The sequence below is a fragment of the Rhincodon typus genome, chromosome 9 (assembly GCF_021869965.1).
Source record: "Rhincodon typus isolate 14 chromosome 9, sRhiTyp1.1, whole genome shotgun sequence".
Taxonomy (NCBI): Eukaryota; Metazoa; Chordata; class Chondrichthyes; order Orectolobiformes; family Rhincodontidae; genus Rhincodon; species Rhincodon typus.
In genome coordinates, this window is record NC_063340.1 from 88,177,340 (window position 1) to 88,195,287 (window position 17,948).

Genomic DNA, 17,948 nt, shown 5'->3' on the forward strand with positions numbered 1-17,948 from the left:
ATGAGGCTAGTAGGTAGGAGATGGGGGTGGGGCTTGAGGTGGGAAGAAGGGATAGGTGGGAGGAAGGACAGGTTAGGGAGGCGGGGACGAGCTGGGCTGGATTTGGGATGCGGTAGGGGGAGGGGAGATTTTGAAGCTTGTGAAGTCCACATTGATACCATTGGGCTGCAGGGTTCCCAAGCGGAATATGAGTTGCTGTTCCTGCAACCTTCGGGTGGCGTCATCATGGCACTGCAGGAGGCCCAGGATGGACATGTCGTTTGAGGAATGGGAGGGGGAGTTGAAATGGTTCGCGACTGGGAGGTGCAGTTGTTTAGTGCGAACCGAGCGTAGGTGTTCTGCAAAGCGGTCCCCAAGCCTCCGCTTGGTTTCCCCGATGTAGAGGAGGCCACAACTGGAACAGCGGATGCAGTATACCACATTGGCAGATGTGCAGGTGGACATCTGCTTGATGTGGAAAGTCTTCTTGGGGCCTGGGATGGGATTGAGCGGGGAGGTGTAGGGGCAGGTGTAGTACTTCCTGCAGTTGCAGGGAAAAGTACCGGGTGTGGTGGGGCTGGAGGGGAGTGTGGAGTGGACAAGGGAGTCACGGAGAGAGTGGTCCCTCCGGAAAACAGATAAGGGTGGGGAGGGAAAAATGTCTTTGGTGGTGGGGTCGAATTGCAGATGGCGGAAGTGTCGGAGGATGATGTGTTGGATCTGGAGGTTGGTGGGGTGGTACGTGAGGACGAGGGGGATTCTGTTTTGGTTGTTATTGCAGGGAGAGGGTGTGAGGGATGAGTTGCGCGAAATGCGGGAGACACGGTCGAAGGCGTTCTCGACCACTGAGGGGGGGTAGTTGCGGTCCTTGAAAAACGAGGACATCTGAGATATACAGGAGTGGAATGCCTCGTCCTGGGGGCAGAGGCGAAGGAATTGGGAATAGGGGATGGCATTTTTGCAGGAAGGTGGGTGGGAGGAGGTGTATTCTAGGTAGCTGTGGGAGTCGGTGGGCTTGAAATGGATATCGGTTTCTAGGTGGTTGCCAGAGATGGAAACAGAGAGGTCCAGGAAGGAGACAGAGGTATTAGAGATGGTCCAGGTGAACTTAAGGTTGGGGTGGAAGGTGTTGGTGAAGTGGATGAACTGTTCGAGCTCTTTGTGGGAGCACGAGGCGGCGCCAATTCATTCATCAATGTAACGGAGGAAGAGGTGGGGTTTAGGGCCGGTGTAGGTACGGAAGAGGGATTGTTCCACGTAACCTACAAAGAGGCAGGCGTAGCTTGGGCCCATGCGGGTACCCATGGCTACCCCCTTTGTCTGTAGGAAGTGGGAGGAATTGAAAGAGAAGTTGTTGAGGGTGAGGACGAGTTCAGCTAAGCGGATGAGGGTGTCAGTGGAGGGGGACTGGTTGGGCCTGCGGGACAGGAAGAAGCGGAGGGCCTTTAGGCCACCTGTATGGGGAATGCAGGTGTATAGGGACTGGACATCCATGGTAAAGATGAGGTGTTGGGGACCAGGAAATTGGAAGTTTTGGAGGAGATGGAGGGCGTGAGTGGTGTCACGGACATAGGTAGGGAGTTCCTGGACCAAGGGGGAGAAAATGGAGTCCAGATAGTTGGAGATCAGTTCGGTGGGGCAGGAGCAGGTGGAGACAATGGGTCGACCAGGGCAGTCAGATTTGTGGATTTGGGGATTTTCTCCTCAATCGATCTTCTATCCGCCTCCCCCTCTCTCCCTATTTATTTCAGAACCCCCTTCCCCTCCCCCACTTCTGAAGAAGGGTATGGGGCCGAAACGTCAGCCTTCCTGCTCCTCTGATGCTGCTTGGCCTGCTGTGTTCATCCAGCTCTACACCTTGTTATCTCAGATTCTTCAGCAGTTCCTACTATCCCTCACATCTCATTATGGCAGTTTGACAGATTGATGCATTGAAAAAAATATAACAGATTGGCATCATTAAACGTGATTTTAAATGTTCACTAATTTAATGAAGAAAGTCTGTCATTGTTGCGCAGTGTGCACCGCATGTGACTTCAACTGCACATCGAGGTGGTTGACTTTTAAATGCCTGGTTATGTAGCCGACGCGACAAGTTGTATTATCTTAGAGCATCTGGTGGGTGCCAGCGGGTTAGTTCGCTCAGTTGGCTGGATAACGAACTTGCAACATTTATAAATAGCATGGGATGGGATCAATTCCCACACTGATCGCAGTTACCATGAAGGACTCTCCTTCTCAACATCTCTCTTGCCTGAGGTGTGGTAGCCGTCAAGTTAAGCCATCACCAATCATCTCTCTCTAAGGAGACAGCAGCTCAGTGGGCTACCGAGTCTTTGTCACTTTTAGTGATTGATGGCATCCTGTTATTTTTAAAAACTATGGCTGACCCATTTTTCTTACTGAACCCAGACGATGACCTGGATATATTTGAGTAAAAAAGAAATTATCAAAGCACAGGAACTAGGCACCGATTAGTATGGAAGTCTATGTAACACCCTCTAATTACACTGCACAAGCGCATAGTTCATCCAAGTTCAGCTTAACATAAAGCTGAGCAACACATTAAATTGTCAACCCAGATCAAACTAATACTTTGCAGTGTCTATACAGTGCTTACCATCGAGCAGGCTGAAGAATTACGTATAACTTATTAGCTAAATCTAAGATTAATATTTATCTAATGACAGTGAAAGTCAAAATGCAAGAAAATAAAATTGACGACAGGATTGGAACATGGAAAAATGAAAATGAGTTAAGAGTTGAAAAAATTGTTGTAAGTGGTCAAGCAAATCTTGCAAGAACAGGACAAAAGATTAAGCTCCTTAATCTGTGTGATTGTGTAGACAGCTGATAGTGAATATCCTGGTTGCTGGAAGTCTCAACTTCTCAACATCTTCCCTTGCCTGAGGCATGGTCAGCCATAGCTTAAATCCCCAACCAGTTGTCTCTCTCTAATGAGACCGTAGCCCTGTAGTCGTCTGGGGCTATAGCAACTTTACTTTTTACTTTTATTCTGAAGTCATATGACACCAGATTATAGTCCAATAGAATTCTTTGTCTGTGCATTTCCCTCCACTTCACCTGATGAAGGAGCAGCGCTCCGAAATCTTGTGATTTCAAATAAACCTGTTGGACTATACCCTGGTGTCATGTGACTTCTAACTTTGTCCACTCCAGTCCAACAGCGGCACCTCCACATAATTATTTTAATTTGTGACAGGAAGATTTTTTTCCTCAATGGTTTATGTTCAAATTGATTTGTAGAATAAATTTTCAAGGTTTGGCCTGAGATCACAGGACAGCCAATTCATCAGAAACTAAATTCGCCAATCTTCTGCCCTGCCCTCCTGGAAGCGTTAACACATGCTGCAATTCCCTGATTTCTTTCAATGTGGCACACGCAAGTCATTTCCTCTAGTGTTAGCAAGTGAGCTGATCTATAGAAAGGTGCAGCCCTGTCCTTCCAACATAGACCATCAAACAATCAGCAGAAGGCAAGCTCAGATATTCATTTCCCTTCATCAGAAATGATGGCCAGAGTGGTATGATCTTCTTTCACAATTAGGGATGCATTACTGCAGATATACAAGGCCTCGGTGAGACCCCGCCTGCATTTTTGGTGTCCCTACCTAATGAAGGATTACTTGCCCATGGAGGGAGTGCAGCAGAGGTTGCACTAGGCTGATACCAGGGATGACAGGACAGTCCTGTGAGGAAAGATTGGTTCAATTGATTCTGTATCCATTGGAGTTTAGAAGGATGAGAAGGGATCTGGTTGAAAAGTACAAACTTCTAACAGGGCTGGATCGACTAGAGTTATGAGGAAGGGTCACTGGACCCAAAACTTTAACGCTGTTTTCTCCTTCACAGATGCTGCCAGACCTGCTGAGCTTTTCCAGCAACTTTGTTTTTGTTCCTGATTTACAGCATCTGCAGTTCTTTCGGTTTTTTTGGACAGATTGGATGTTGGGAGAATGTTTTCCTCACTGGGGAGTCCAGAACAAGGGGAAACTGTCTCTGAATACAGAGTGGACCAATTATGACAGACATGAGGAAACATTTCTTCACTCAAACTACGGAATTCTACACCACAGAAGTCTGTGGAAGTCAAGTCGCTGAAGATATTCCAAAAAGGTACATAGATTTTTAGATTTTAAAGGCATCAAAGGGCTTGGAGAGAAATTTAGAATTTGGCATTGGGAGACATGATCAGCCATAATTATACTAAGTGGAGAAATAGGTTCAAAGGGCCAATAGGCCTACTCTTGCTCCTAGTTTCTGTTTGAGCAGTATCACAGGGCATAACCGACTTACTCAGCCTAAACCAAGGGTTACACTGACTGTCATTACTTTTCTCCTAGACTTAACATTTGGATTCAATTCAAACCATTACAACCAGCGGTGTGATTGTGAGCAAATTGAGTGGAAGTGGCTGATCTTAAAGAAATCGGAATATCAGGACTCACTGTTCATTACTGTACATGAGTGATGTGCGGCATCACATGATGAGAAACCCCACAGACTAGTTTAAGCAGAAGTCATGATGATAAATGGAGCATCTTTACTGTATATTTCTCATGCAGCAGTCCAGGGATATTCCTTTCTCTGTCGTAAAGTAACAATTGCCAATATTTCAAGTTTTTTTCTCCTCTGGGCTGGCTAACAAGAGTGGTATAGAGAATGTGCTTGAGTTTCAAAATGAGGGATTGCTAGATCCCTCGTCTCCAGTCCTCAACTTTCTGAAAAAAAACTGCTTCAAATTTGAAAAGTTGGAAGCGCAGATGGAAACTCTGAATCTATTAATAGTTATTGGATTTAGTGGCCGAGGGAGAGAAATTACACTTCTTTCCAACCCTTGTGAATGCTTTTATCATATTGATTGTGCTTTCCATGATAAGGAGTCAAATGACAAGATGCTGACTTTTAAAAATAGGAAATTAGAACTAAGAAGGTAGTCAGTAGGGCTATCCCATCCAAGGAATGATTGTAGAAATCATTCAGGGAGCATACCTGAAGTAGACGTTATGTCAGGGACAATTAGATATCTCCTGAAGATAAAGTATTGAAGGATTTGGCTGGTGATTTGCAGACAGACTTCTGATCTATAAAACTGGACTGACTCATTGGGTTTATGGCCCCTATTAATGCAAGAAAAAATTGTTCTCTCCTTTCAAAAATTACAATGACGAGAGTCGACTTCAACCTATCCAGGGAAACGACATAACACTGATAGATGATAGCCAAAAAAAATCTGATAGCTCTCCCAATACTTACCTCCAGTAGATCCTCTCATCTTTAGCCGTGTTTTTTTTATAAATTATTGTACAAAATATGTAATGTATTTTTCCACACTAAATGGTACTGCACCAAACACAAAGGAAATTGTTGGGTTATTGATGGCCAATCATCTCAGTCTCAAAACACCTCTGCAGGCATTCCTTATGATAATGACCTAGCCACAACTATCTTCAGCTACTTCATCTATGATCTTCCCTCCATCATAAGGTCAGAAATGGGGATGTCCACTGGCAATTGCGTAAATCTCAGCAATAATGACTCTATCACCGATCACTTATTGTAAAGGCTATCTGATTTAATAATATCCTTTATGAGTGGAAATCTATCAAATCAATCACGAGAGCGACAAAAGGAAGAGGGAATAGATTTAAAGTATTAACAAATGAATCAAGGGTGTTACGAGAAAAAGCTTTTCCCGTGCAGTGCTTTGTGAGGGTCAGGCAGGATATTGACACTAAGTGCAGACACAGTGGGCTGAATGGCCTTTTTTTTTTTATAGAATCCCTACAGTGTGGAAACAGGCCCTTCAGCCCAACAAGTCCACACTGAACCTCAAAGCGTCCCACCCAGACCCACCCCACTATAACCTACCTAATCTACACATCCCTGAATACTATGGGCAATTTAGCATGGCCAATCCACCTAGCCTGCACAACTTTGTGACTGTGGGAGGAAACCGGGACACCCGGAGGAAACCCACGCAGATGCAGGGAGAATGTGCAAACTCCACACACAGTTGCCCAAGGGTGGAATTGAACCTGGGTCCCTGGTGCTGTGAGGCAGTAGTGCTAACCATTGAGCTACCATGTCGCATTCTATCATCCTAACCTGGTCTGGCCTATATATATGACTCCAGATCTGCAGGAATGTAGTTGATTCTTAACTTGTCTTTGAACTGGCCTAGCAAGTCTTTCAGTTGGAGGGCAATTAGGGATTGGCAAAAAATGCTGGCCTTGCCAGTGGCACTAACATTACATGAAATAATATAAACACAATGACATATTGCTTCTCATGAATAATTCATATGTCCTTTGTCTCCTAAAGCCTGATTAAAATGATTTATCATTTATCATAAGCGAGTTTGATTGTTATTTATACACCAAATTGCCCCGAGCTTTCACTTCTCTCAAGCGCCAAGCCCAATACAGCCATGTTGTATTATGACATGTTAGTTAAAAATGCAGAAGTTGGATACAAACAAGATCTTAAGTGGCTGCTGCAGCATCATGTGAATTTTGGTATTTGCAATGCAGGCAGTGTCAAGACTCTGGTAAATGCTGACCTAAATGGGGACATCTGTCCACGTCCATCTGTAGAATTCACTCATCCCATTGTTTAAAGATGGGACAATACCTGAAGGCTTTGCAGTTTGCAGTCTTCCTTCTCGATACTAGACAACAGAGAACTTTGGAACTCAATAGTTTCTATCAGCTTCTCATTCTATCACAGTGGCTGAAACAGAAATGGGATTAACATCCTTGCAGAGTGGTTTGCAAGTGTTGGTGGGGTTTTAAACCAATTTGGAAGTGGATTGGGATACAGAATGGAGGCATAGTCGGGAGTGATGCACAGACATGTATAGATGCAAAACCTAGTCAGTCTGGAATGCAGAGCGTATATAGTCCATTTAAGATTCACAGCAGCTTGGCATGGTTGGATGATATTCATTTTCATGCAAAAAGACTGCTCGGTGGCACTGCCACTAGGCTAGTAATCCAGAACCTGAGGACAACGTTCTGGGGTTAGGGGTTTGAACCCTGCCATGGCAGATGGTGAAATTTAAATTCTCTGCAATCTAGAATAAAGAGCTGGCCTAATGGCATAGAATCATACGGAACCACTTACAGTCGTCCCACTTTCCTGCACTTGGCCCAGAACCTTGTATGTTATGACACTTCAAGTGCTCATCCAAGTTCTTTTTAAAGTTTGTGAGAGACCATAAAGACACAGTCAACCTTTACTAAATGAGTTTGACTGATTGGGTGGCTGGTTGGTGGGTGAGTGTTTTGGTGAAAGTGACCATAACTCATTAAGATTTCAGGTAGTTATGGAAAAGGACAAACATTAGCTGGAAATAAATTGGTGGGGGATGGTGGGGGCGAAGGTTGATTTTAAAATGATAAGACAGGATCTGGCCAAAGTGATCTGGGAGCAGCTTCTGAGAGGAAAGTCCACAGAGTACTGCGAGTCATTCAGAACAGAAATAGTGAGAGTGCAGGCCAACATATTCTTATCAAGGCAAGGGGTGGGATCAACAAATCCAAGACACCCTGGGTATCGAGGAATATACAGGATTAGTTCAAACAAAGGGAGGCTCAAAACTGAAGGCTCAAAAGAGTGGATGCCTAAGAGGCATATAGAAAGTTCTTAAAAAAAAAATTAGGAGAGTGAAGAGGGTCATGAAAGAAAAGTTGGCAGGTAAAATAATAGATAATCCAAAGCCATTTAAATAGTATATTAAAGCAAAAAATATAATCAGGAAAAGAGTCAAGGCCATTAGGGGTCAAAGCTGCAATCTGGGAGTGAAGCAGAAAGATGTAGATAATGTTTTAAATGAGAAGTTTGCATCTGTATTCAATAATGATGTAGGCATAGAAACTAGAGAGGGAGACTGCAATATATTTGAACAAATTAGCATTGAGAGGAAGGAGGTATTAATAGTTTTCACAGACTAGAAAATGGATAAATCCCCAAGTACAAATAAGATATATTTTGGGCTGGTGCAGGAGGCAAGGGATGAGATTTTAGAGCTGTGTCATTCATTTTCAAATCCGCTCTGGTCACGCGAACTGCAAAGTCATTGTGGTACCATTCCAGAAGGTAGGTAAGGATAAACCAGGAAACTACCAGGGCCATGAATCAAACACCAATGGAAAGTAAACTTCTGGAAAAAGGTTCTTGGTCCAGAACTAATCTCCACGTGGAGAGACAAAGATTAATCAAGGATAAACTACATGACATTGTTAGGGGCAATCATGTCGAAAACATTTGTCTGAATTTTTCGTAGCTGGTATGAACTGTGTAAGATGAGGCTAGTGTAATTGATGTAGTTGACGTGGGCATTAACAAATCTTTTGAAAAGGTATAATGTGGGAGACTTCGAGATGGTAAGAGCCCATTGGATACAGGGTCATTTGGAAAATTGGATGCAAAACTGCCTTAGTGGTAGAAGGCAGTTTAGGAGTGAATGGTAGTCCTGTGACTGTGAGATAGCAGACAGAAGATAATGACGTTTAACCTTGCTGAGCTCAGAAAGTCATTGAACTTCTTTCTATTCAGCGGGGCATCCAGCTTCACCTGGGACACAGCGGTCACCCAGGTTGCTGGGTGTGTTCATGCTGGCTTAGTCTGGTAGCGTGGCCTCTTGTAGAGGTCAGCTTGAGAAAAGACAACCTTCCACTCCACCACACAAGTTCACTAGCACCTCCAGATCTCAAAGCGAGCTGTGAGCTATCCTTCCTATGCCATAATGTTTGACCACCCCAATTCAGACTCTGTAAACCAGGAACTGTCCCTCAAATTAAGATACAGTTCCTGGTTTGCAGTGTCTGAATTGGTTTACAGCTGGGCCTTAAATTTGATGCTTATGATGTGAAGGATGCTTCCACCTCTCAATGGCATGAGAAGATGTTAAAGGTGAAAAATTAATGAGATTTGGAGCGGTACATTCTGCAAGGAATGTCACTGTGGGACATGATGAACCAGATGCTCTGAATTTTACTGGATAAAATGCTTGATCTGAAAAGGCAAAATCCCAACCAATATAAGCACAGGAAGAGCTCATGTTTGGCTCTGCACGTGTGCTGTGATAAGAGAGGTGTAACAAATTTTCCACAGCATCCCTGAGGTAAAGAGCAGGAAAGAAATCTGTCAGGGCTCTTGCTTCCTTTAATGTTGGGTTCATAGTATGACAGGTGATGGTGCTGAAATACATCACCATGAATTAAATCTTTAAGAACAGAAAAGATCACTTTTGGAGAACTGTGCACGGTTCTGGTTGCCCTGTTATAGGAAGGATATTAATAAATTGGAAAAGGCTCAGAAAAGATTTTCCAGGATGTTGCTGGACTGAAGAGTTTGAGTTGGAACGATAGGCTGGAACTTTTTTTCACTGGAGCACAGGAGGTTGATGGGTGACCATACAGAGGCTTATAAAATCATGAGGGACATAGATAAGGGGAATAGCAAAAGTCTTTTCCCTAGGGTGGGCGAGTTCAAAACTAGGGGGCTTACCAGCACCTGCCACACTCTGGACCCTGATGAAGCCTCCTTCCCCAACCTTCCACCAAAAAAAAGATAAAAATAAGAAGGGGTAAAAAAGTAAAGAAGAGATAAAAAGAAAAGAAAAAAAAGGAAAAGAACATCAGATGGATTGGACATGTTCCGGGCACAGGAGCCCAGATGCTGGCTATTCAGCATTTTTCACCTTTAAGCATATGAAAGAAAATGCAGAAAGCTGCAGCACAAAGGGACTTGGGGGAACTTGTACATGAAACACAGAAAGCTAGCACACACGTACAGCAGGTAATCAGGAAGGCTCATGGAATTTCAGCCTTATTTCAAGAAGGTTGGAGTATAAGAATAGGGAAATCTTACTCCAACTGTACAAGGTGCTGGTGAGACCACATTTGGAGTATTGTGATAACAAGGTGTAGAGCTGGATGAACACAGCAGGCCAAGCAGCATCAGAGGAGCAGGAAGGCTGACGTTTCGGGCCTAGACCCTTCTTCAGAAAATCTGTGAGCAGTTTTGTTCCCCTTATTTAAGGAAAAGTTTCATTTAATTGGAGGCAGTTCAGGGAAGATTCACGAGGATGATCCCTGGTATGGAGGAATTGCCTTATGAGAAAAGACGAATAGGTTAGGATTCAACTCACTGGAGTTTAGAAGAATGAGAGGTGATCTCACTGAAGCATATAGGATTCTTAGGAACCTGATGGGGTAAAGGTTGAGAGACGAAAGTAGAAATTGCTGGAAAAGCTCAGCAGGTCTGGTAGCATCTGTAGAGAGAAATCAGAGTTAACCTGCTAGATCAGCTAAGCTTTTCCAGAAAGTTCTATTTTTGACTCTGATTTACAGCATCCATAGTTCTTTCAGTTTTTAAAGGCTGAGAGGATATTTCCTTTCAGGGGAGAGTCTAGGACCAGAGGGCATAGTCTGAGCATAAAAGGGCACCAAATTAAGGCTGAGATGAGAAGGAATTTCTTCTCTCAGCGGGTCGTGAGTCTTTGGAACTCCTTGTCACAGAGAGCTGTGGGGGCAAAGTCCTTGTCTATATGTAAGGCTGAGATAGTTTTTTGATGAATCAAGAAATCAAAGATTACTGGGAAACTGCAGGAAAGTGGACATGAAGAATATTGGATAGCCATGACCCTACTGAATAGTGGAGCAGTTTCGAGAGGCTGAATGGCCTTCTCCTGTTTCTATTTCATATGGGCTTATTTGAACTTTAATGTAAAATTAAACTGTGACACAAATTTTGGGAGTGTTTCTACAGAAGTCATAAATCGAACTTCAAATTTTCAACAGGGAAATCTGTTTCCAATTATAGTTCGCGCAAGACATAAACAACAACAGGATAATTCGAAAGTCTCAAGTAAATATGAAGATTTGAAGAGCATTAACCAGATGTCGAGGCGATGTTTGTTGGTGCTGTAATAATAACCTTTGCCCTTTCATACAGTTTTCTATTTAAAGCATAAACTGACAGGATTTCTCCTTTAATATCAAAAAGTTACAGTTTCCATTCAACAGTAGTTACATTGTTGGTGGCACCAATAACAAGAAACAGACAAGAAATTTAATCATGATTCAACTGATATCACAGCTGAGCATAAATTATCCCATGGGGCAATTATAAAACAGAAGGTAGAATTCTTCCTGATGGACTGGGAATCTTTCAGCTAACATCAGAAACAGACATTATTGTTTGTGGAATCTTGCTATATGCAAACTGGATGGTGTTTTTCCATGGCATTACTGGCTTTATCCTTTGTGATAACTGAGGTCATGAAAGGTGCTATACAAATGCAAGCATTTCTTTCTTGTTTCATGTGACATTGTGTATAGAATTGTTGAACAAATTCCTTCAGAGAAATAAATTCAAAGATGGAAATGGTAAACTTTTTTGACTTATTGCTTTACATCGGTCCAACTGTGAATCCTCATCAGTCCACCACAAATATTAATGCACTTGCAGATCACGCTGAATCTCCTCCTTACTTTTATCCAATAGTGAGAATTGGTGCTTGATACAGACATCAAGCAGTGTGTTCTACTGCCCAACTAAAATTTACCCCAATATCAAGTGACCAGGAGATAACAAATATAAATGAATGTGTTCTTCATCTCATTGCCCATGGTGGGGGTCAGCCTACCCAACAAAAAAAAAGTTTATTTTGCAGAGAAGTGAATGATAAAAGCATCGACAGAAGAAAAAATAAATTTCAGGTCAGGCATTCACCTACGGACTAAGAAACTGACAACAAGTCAAGGGACCAGATACAATTGGCACATGTGGGGTCCAAATAGGTCCAGTCTTGCTTAATCATGGAAAGCATAATAATTTACATCTTTACAAAGTGGCAAAGAGAACTACAGATGTGTAATCTTAAATATCTGTTATGGATAATGGAAAGTAGACATGGTCACAGGCATCTCTGTTTGTTAGAGAAAGAACAATTGCTTGCAAGTAGTTCTTGGGTTGCAAACAGGTTCCATTCTTGAATTCATTTGCAAGTTGATTTGTACACGGGTCAGATTTTAGATTTAGGTTTTATTGTCACGCGCTCAAAAATGGGTTGCATGAGTACAGAGAAAAGTGTACTATGTAGCCACACATGGCACCATCTTAGGTATCACATACCTACAAAATCTTAGTTATAATAGTGGAAAAATAAAGAAATTAGTTAAAACTTTCAGCATCTATCAGTGTTCTTAGTATAAAAATGGAAAAATAAAGAAATAAAGTTAAAAAGTCAAACATTACAGTCCTTTCTTAAGTTATGGGCCTGCAGATGCTGCAAGCTGGACTTTCCCCAAAAGGGTTTGCTCTTGGAGATAGTAGGAAAGGCAATTGCTGGAGAATCTGAGATAACAAGGTGTAGAGCTAGATGAACACAGCAGGCCAAGCAGCATCAGAGGAGCAGGAAAGCTGACGTTTCTGGCCTAGAACCTTCTTCAGAAAGTATTTGGCATGCTTTCCCACACTGGGCTAAGACCTGCCTGTGTTCACCAGCCATCTTCCCTTCTACTGCTCTCCATTGTACATGCCATGTTTTCATGCTGCTCGCAAGGCTTCAGCCTCAACCGCCGCTTCATCACTGAGCATAACTATTACCATCCTTCGCAACTGACTGCCTCTGCCACCATCTTTCACCACTGCTGATATGCAGGCTCACACTGATCCCCAGTCACTGCCATCCTCCATTGCAACGTTAGCCACCTCACCACAGAGTCCCACTCTGGTGCCACACTGGACACAATGCAGGACACTATAAAATAGCCATTCATATGTATGTTGGGTCTTTAAAATTACAACCATGGATGGGATCTCATTTGTATGTGTGAGCAATCACAAGTCAGCTGTTCATAAATTGGGGAACCCCTGTATATAGCTTAAGGGGAACAAGTCTACACAAGTGTCAGAGAAGGCAAGCAGGAGGTTTCTGCGAGGTGCTACAACTAACATAGGCTCCAAATCCACACCATTGTTGTGACTCTGCACCACACTCTGGCCAGCTCAGCTAACTGACTCATTAGAAGGGATAATGAACCAACTAAGCTGGACAAAGTGAGACCGCTGAATCTACAGCACTCAAGAAGACTTTTGTCCCTGGGTTTATTTCGGATAGAGGTATGGAGTTAGCAAGGAATTATACATGTATGGATTCATCTCTGATATTTATTAGGAATCTCCAAAAAAACATTCAGATCCTCTCCCTGTATTTTGGATTTAAACAAGGTTTAATACTTTGCTAAATAAGGAATTGATTCCCAAAGGAAGTAGCCATTGTACAGGGCACTTCCAAGAGCATTGAACATCAGAAAAGTTATGGAAAGCAAAAGGAATGATGGTGAATGGAACTATACCGACAAAGAAAAGATTCTATAGTGAGCAGCTCTGAGGAAAGAGAAATGAAAGAAAATCACCTGACTTTGCAGATGATGCTCAAATTTTGGGGAAGTGGGGGAAGGTGATGAGAAAGTGATTAAATTATAAGAAAGAAGAAGGAGAAATGTGACCAAGCACAAGAGACTGAGGGAAACACCTCCTGTTCCTATGGTCCTGAAAAGAGGTTCTGCTAAACTATTGTTTGACTACAAAAACGGAAGTTGCTAGAAAAGCTCAGCAGATCTGGCAGCATCTGTGAAGAAAAATCAGAGTTAACGTTTCAGGTCTGGTTCTTCACAGATGCTGCCAAACCTGCTGAGCTTTTCCAGCAACTTCTGTGCCTGGTTTACAACATCCGCAGTTCTTTCGGTTTTTATTGTTTGAGTATATTCTTCAAGGTTCTGGACAACCACCATTCCTTCATCTTCTTTTTCGACTCCAATAATTCCTCTGACAAGATCCTTGTCCACATGTTGAACAGCTTTCCATAGTCCGACTCGTCCGAGTGATCATCTCTGGTTATAAATCCTTGTCTGAACCCCCAGGTTCACTGACTCCAGATCAATTATTGTCTCCCATTCACTTTACATTACTCTCTGACAATGGTCACTCATTTAGATTGCCTTTGGTCTCTTCAACAATCACCAACAATTCCCATGACACATCTTAACTAAAGTCGCTGTTCGATTGATGCACCTCCTTGATCAAGGTCACCTTTCCATTTGGTCCTTTGTCTTGATTGAGGTTATTTGGAGGCAAGTATACAGGAATTCTGACAAATAAGTGAGGTTAACTTTCCTGAGACAGGACTGAAGAGCAAGTTCCAAAACTACAGCTCTAGAACGTTCTGTGGTATTTGTGATGACAAAGATTTTGCCACCAATTCTTTTTCTTTTGATTGGGTTTAAGAGCTTAATTGCTTTATATTGATTGAAGAACAACCACCATTGATTCGTAACAAGCTGTAGTTTCTTACACTTACATTAATTTTCGAACATTCTAACTTAAAATGTGAGGAGAAGGGGCCCTCTTGCAATGATAGTTTCCTAACCCTGGACTGAGAGGCCTAAGTTCAAGTCCCACCTACTCCAGAGGTATGTATTAACACTTTTGAACAGGCTGATTAGAAAAATAATTCAATTAAAAAAAAATTCTAGAATGTGAGGAAGCCAGTGATTTTTGAGATGCCATGGTAGTGACCCCAACTCTGAGCCAGGAGATCTGGATTCAAATCTCACCTGCTTCAGCAGTACGTCTTACCACATCCCAACAAGCTGATTTAAATAGCTATCAGGATCTCCTTTGCTTAGAGAGTGTTGAATGCTTTGGGACCTTGTGGCACTGTGATAGTGTCACTACCTCTGAGTCAAAAGATTTGTTTTCAGTCTGATCCATCCCCAGGACTATGTCACAGCATGTCCAAACAGGTTTGTTAAAAATTAACTATGATGAGATTAGTAGATTTCACTCCACAAAATCTATGTTTTGCCTTATTCCCATCAAAGCTGGTATGATCTGACAAGCTAGATGCAGTCTCCAACATTGTCCCTTTCAAAACCATCACATTATGCTGCACCTTTAACCAACCTGTAAGATCTATGAGCTAGAGACAATTAAAGATGATGGTCATTTATCATGATGGAATGCAAACCTCACCTAGTACACTCTGCTTTGAAGTGAATGGAGAGCAACATGGGACAGTTTGTAAAATAAACATACCATCAGTTGCATTTGGTATCCATCCTGATTAGTAAGATTAAAATTATTTCCGTTGTTTCCACGATTCATTTTGAATTACGAATCAAATGCAAGTTATGATCACCCGTTCTTCAGGACAAGATGAAACAGCAGAATCGATGAGAAAGCCTGCACATACCATAGCTGGACTCTAGCTCCAACCCATCACTGAATGTATACCATCAAATGTAAGATCTTTCCTGAGATGCATAGTTTCCAATTTATCTTTTAAAATTTTCAAGGATCTTTCCAAGAATAATTTCAAAACTTGTGGAGGATAATTGTATTCCCAACATATTGTCCAAACAAAATAGGTATGTTATATCTATGTGAGTTCCCTGCAGTCTTATTATTTTTTATTCTAATTCCCGCTACAACCATATTAATCTCAAAGCTGGGATTTCAATTTGGAAATTCTCTCTGCTTTTCTGTGATTCTTTTGATTTTTCTCACTCTCGCATCATACTTTGATGAAAGAGCTTGCCTAAAGCAGCAACAGAGATCAGTTTCAACTCCCCCTTCCAGGATTTAATGGTATCTGATAACAAACAGCTGTTGGCTGCCTCACAGTGAAATGGGGATCTTTCCCTGGGATTAAGCCAACTCCTATACTGCTGGATAGAGTCCATCTGTTCTGGAAAACGAAGACACAGAAAATTGCAAGTGTTTGTGTGCATTAACTTGCACTTTATTTTCTATTAATAAATATGTGGTTGATCTGATTGCTATTACAATCTAATCAAGCAGACTCAGAAAGGGAAATCATGTCTGATTAATTTATTAGAGTTTTTCAAGGAATTCTCAACCAGCGTGGATAGAGGGGAACCAGTAGGTGTGTTGTATTTGGAGTTCCAGAAGGTGTTTGACAAGGTACCTCACAAAATGTGAAGTCATAAGATAAGAGCCCATGGTGTTGGAGGTAGGATATTGGCATGGATAGGGAATTGCTCAAATGCAGGAAACAGCGAATGGGTATAAGGGGTTTTTTTTGGATTAATGACCATTGAGGTTCCAAATGGATCAGTGTTGGGACCTCAACTATTTCAATATATATTAATGACTTGGAGAAAACAAGTGAATATATTGTAGTCAAATTTTGCAGAGGACAGAAAAATAGGTGGTAAAGCAGGCTGTGAGAGGGATAAAAACAATTTACAGACAGATATTGATCGGTTCATTAAATGGGCAAACATTGGCAAATGGTGTACAGTATTGGAAAATGCAAAGTTGTTTATTTTGGAAGGGACAAAAGAACAGAATATTATTTAACTGAAGAGAAGTTGCAGGAAGCTGCAACACAAAGGGACTTGCAAGAACTTGTGTAAGAAACACAGAAAGCTAGCATACAGGGGCAGCAGGTAATCAGGAAGGCTAATGGAATGTTAGCCCTTATTTCAAGGGGGTTGGAGTATTAGAGTAGGGAAGTCTTACTGTAATGCTAGAAAGTGCTGGTGAGACCACATCTGGAATTCTGTCAGCAGTTATGGTGCCCCTTAATTAAGGAAAGCATTCATGTTTTGGAGGTTGTTCAGAGAACGTTGACTGGGATGATCTCTGATACGGAAGAATTATCTTATGAGCCGACATTAAACAGGTTGGGACTCTACTCACTGAAGTTTAAAAGAATGAAAGGTGATCTTATTGAAACATACAGGATTCTTAGGGGGGTTCACAGGGGTAAATGCAGAATGTTTCCTCTCATGGGAAAGCCTAAGATGAGAGGACACAGTGACAAGATAAAGGCACACCAATTTAAGACTGCGATGAGAGGAATTTCTTCTATCAGAGAGTGGAGAATCTTTGGACCTCCTTGCCACAGAGATCTGTGGGATTGTGTATATTGAAGGCTGAGATAGAAAGACTCTTGATCAGTTGGTGAAGCAAAGGATAAGAGGAGAGAGCAGCAAGTTGGATGTGAGGAATGTTGGATTGCCATGATCCTATTGAATGGTGGAGCAGACGCGAGGGGCTGAACAACCCTACTCTTGCTTCTACTTGTTATCGTATTATAATACAAAAAAAAGAAAATTTTTTGTCATTACCAAGTAAGTGGAGGATGCACAAGAGACCAGATTGGAGGAATGCAGAATTAAAAAGCAAATCAGACTTACCAACTCCCACAGCTACCTAGAATACACCTCCTCCCACCCACCTTCCTGCAAAATGCCATCCCCTATTCCCAATTCCTTCGCCTCCGCTGCATCTGCTCCAGGGATGAGGCATTCCACTCCCAAACATCCCAGATGTCCTCGTTTTTCAAGGAACGCAACTTCCCCCCCTCAGTGGTCAAGAACGCCCTCGACCGTGTCTCCCGCATTTCCCACAACTCATCCCTGACATCCCCTCCTCGCAATAACAACCAAAACAGAATCCCCCTTGTCCTCAGGTACCACCTCATCAACCTCCGGATCCAATGCATCATCCTCCGCCACTTCCACCATCTGCAATCTGACCCCACTACCAAAGACATTTTTCCCTTCCCACCCTTATCTGCTTTCTGGAGGGACCACTCTCTCCGTGACTCCCTTGTCCGCTCCACACTCCCCACCACCCCCATCACCCCCGGCACTATTCCCTGCAACCACAGGAAGTGCTACACCTGCCCCTACACCTCTCCCGTCACCCACATCCCAGGCCCCAAGAAGACCTTCCACATCAAACAGATGTTCACCTGCACATGTGCTAATGTGGTATACTGTATCCACTGTTCCCATTGTGGCCTCTTCTACATCGGAGAAACTAAGCGGAGGCTTGGGGACTGCTTTGTGGAACACCTATGCTTGGTTCGCAACAAACAACTGCACCTCCCAGTCGCGAAC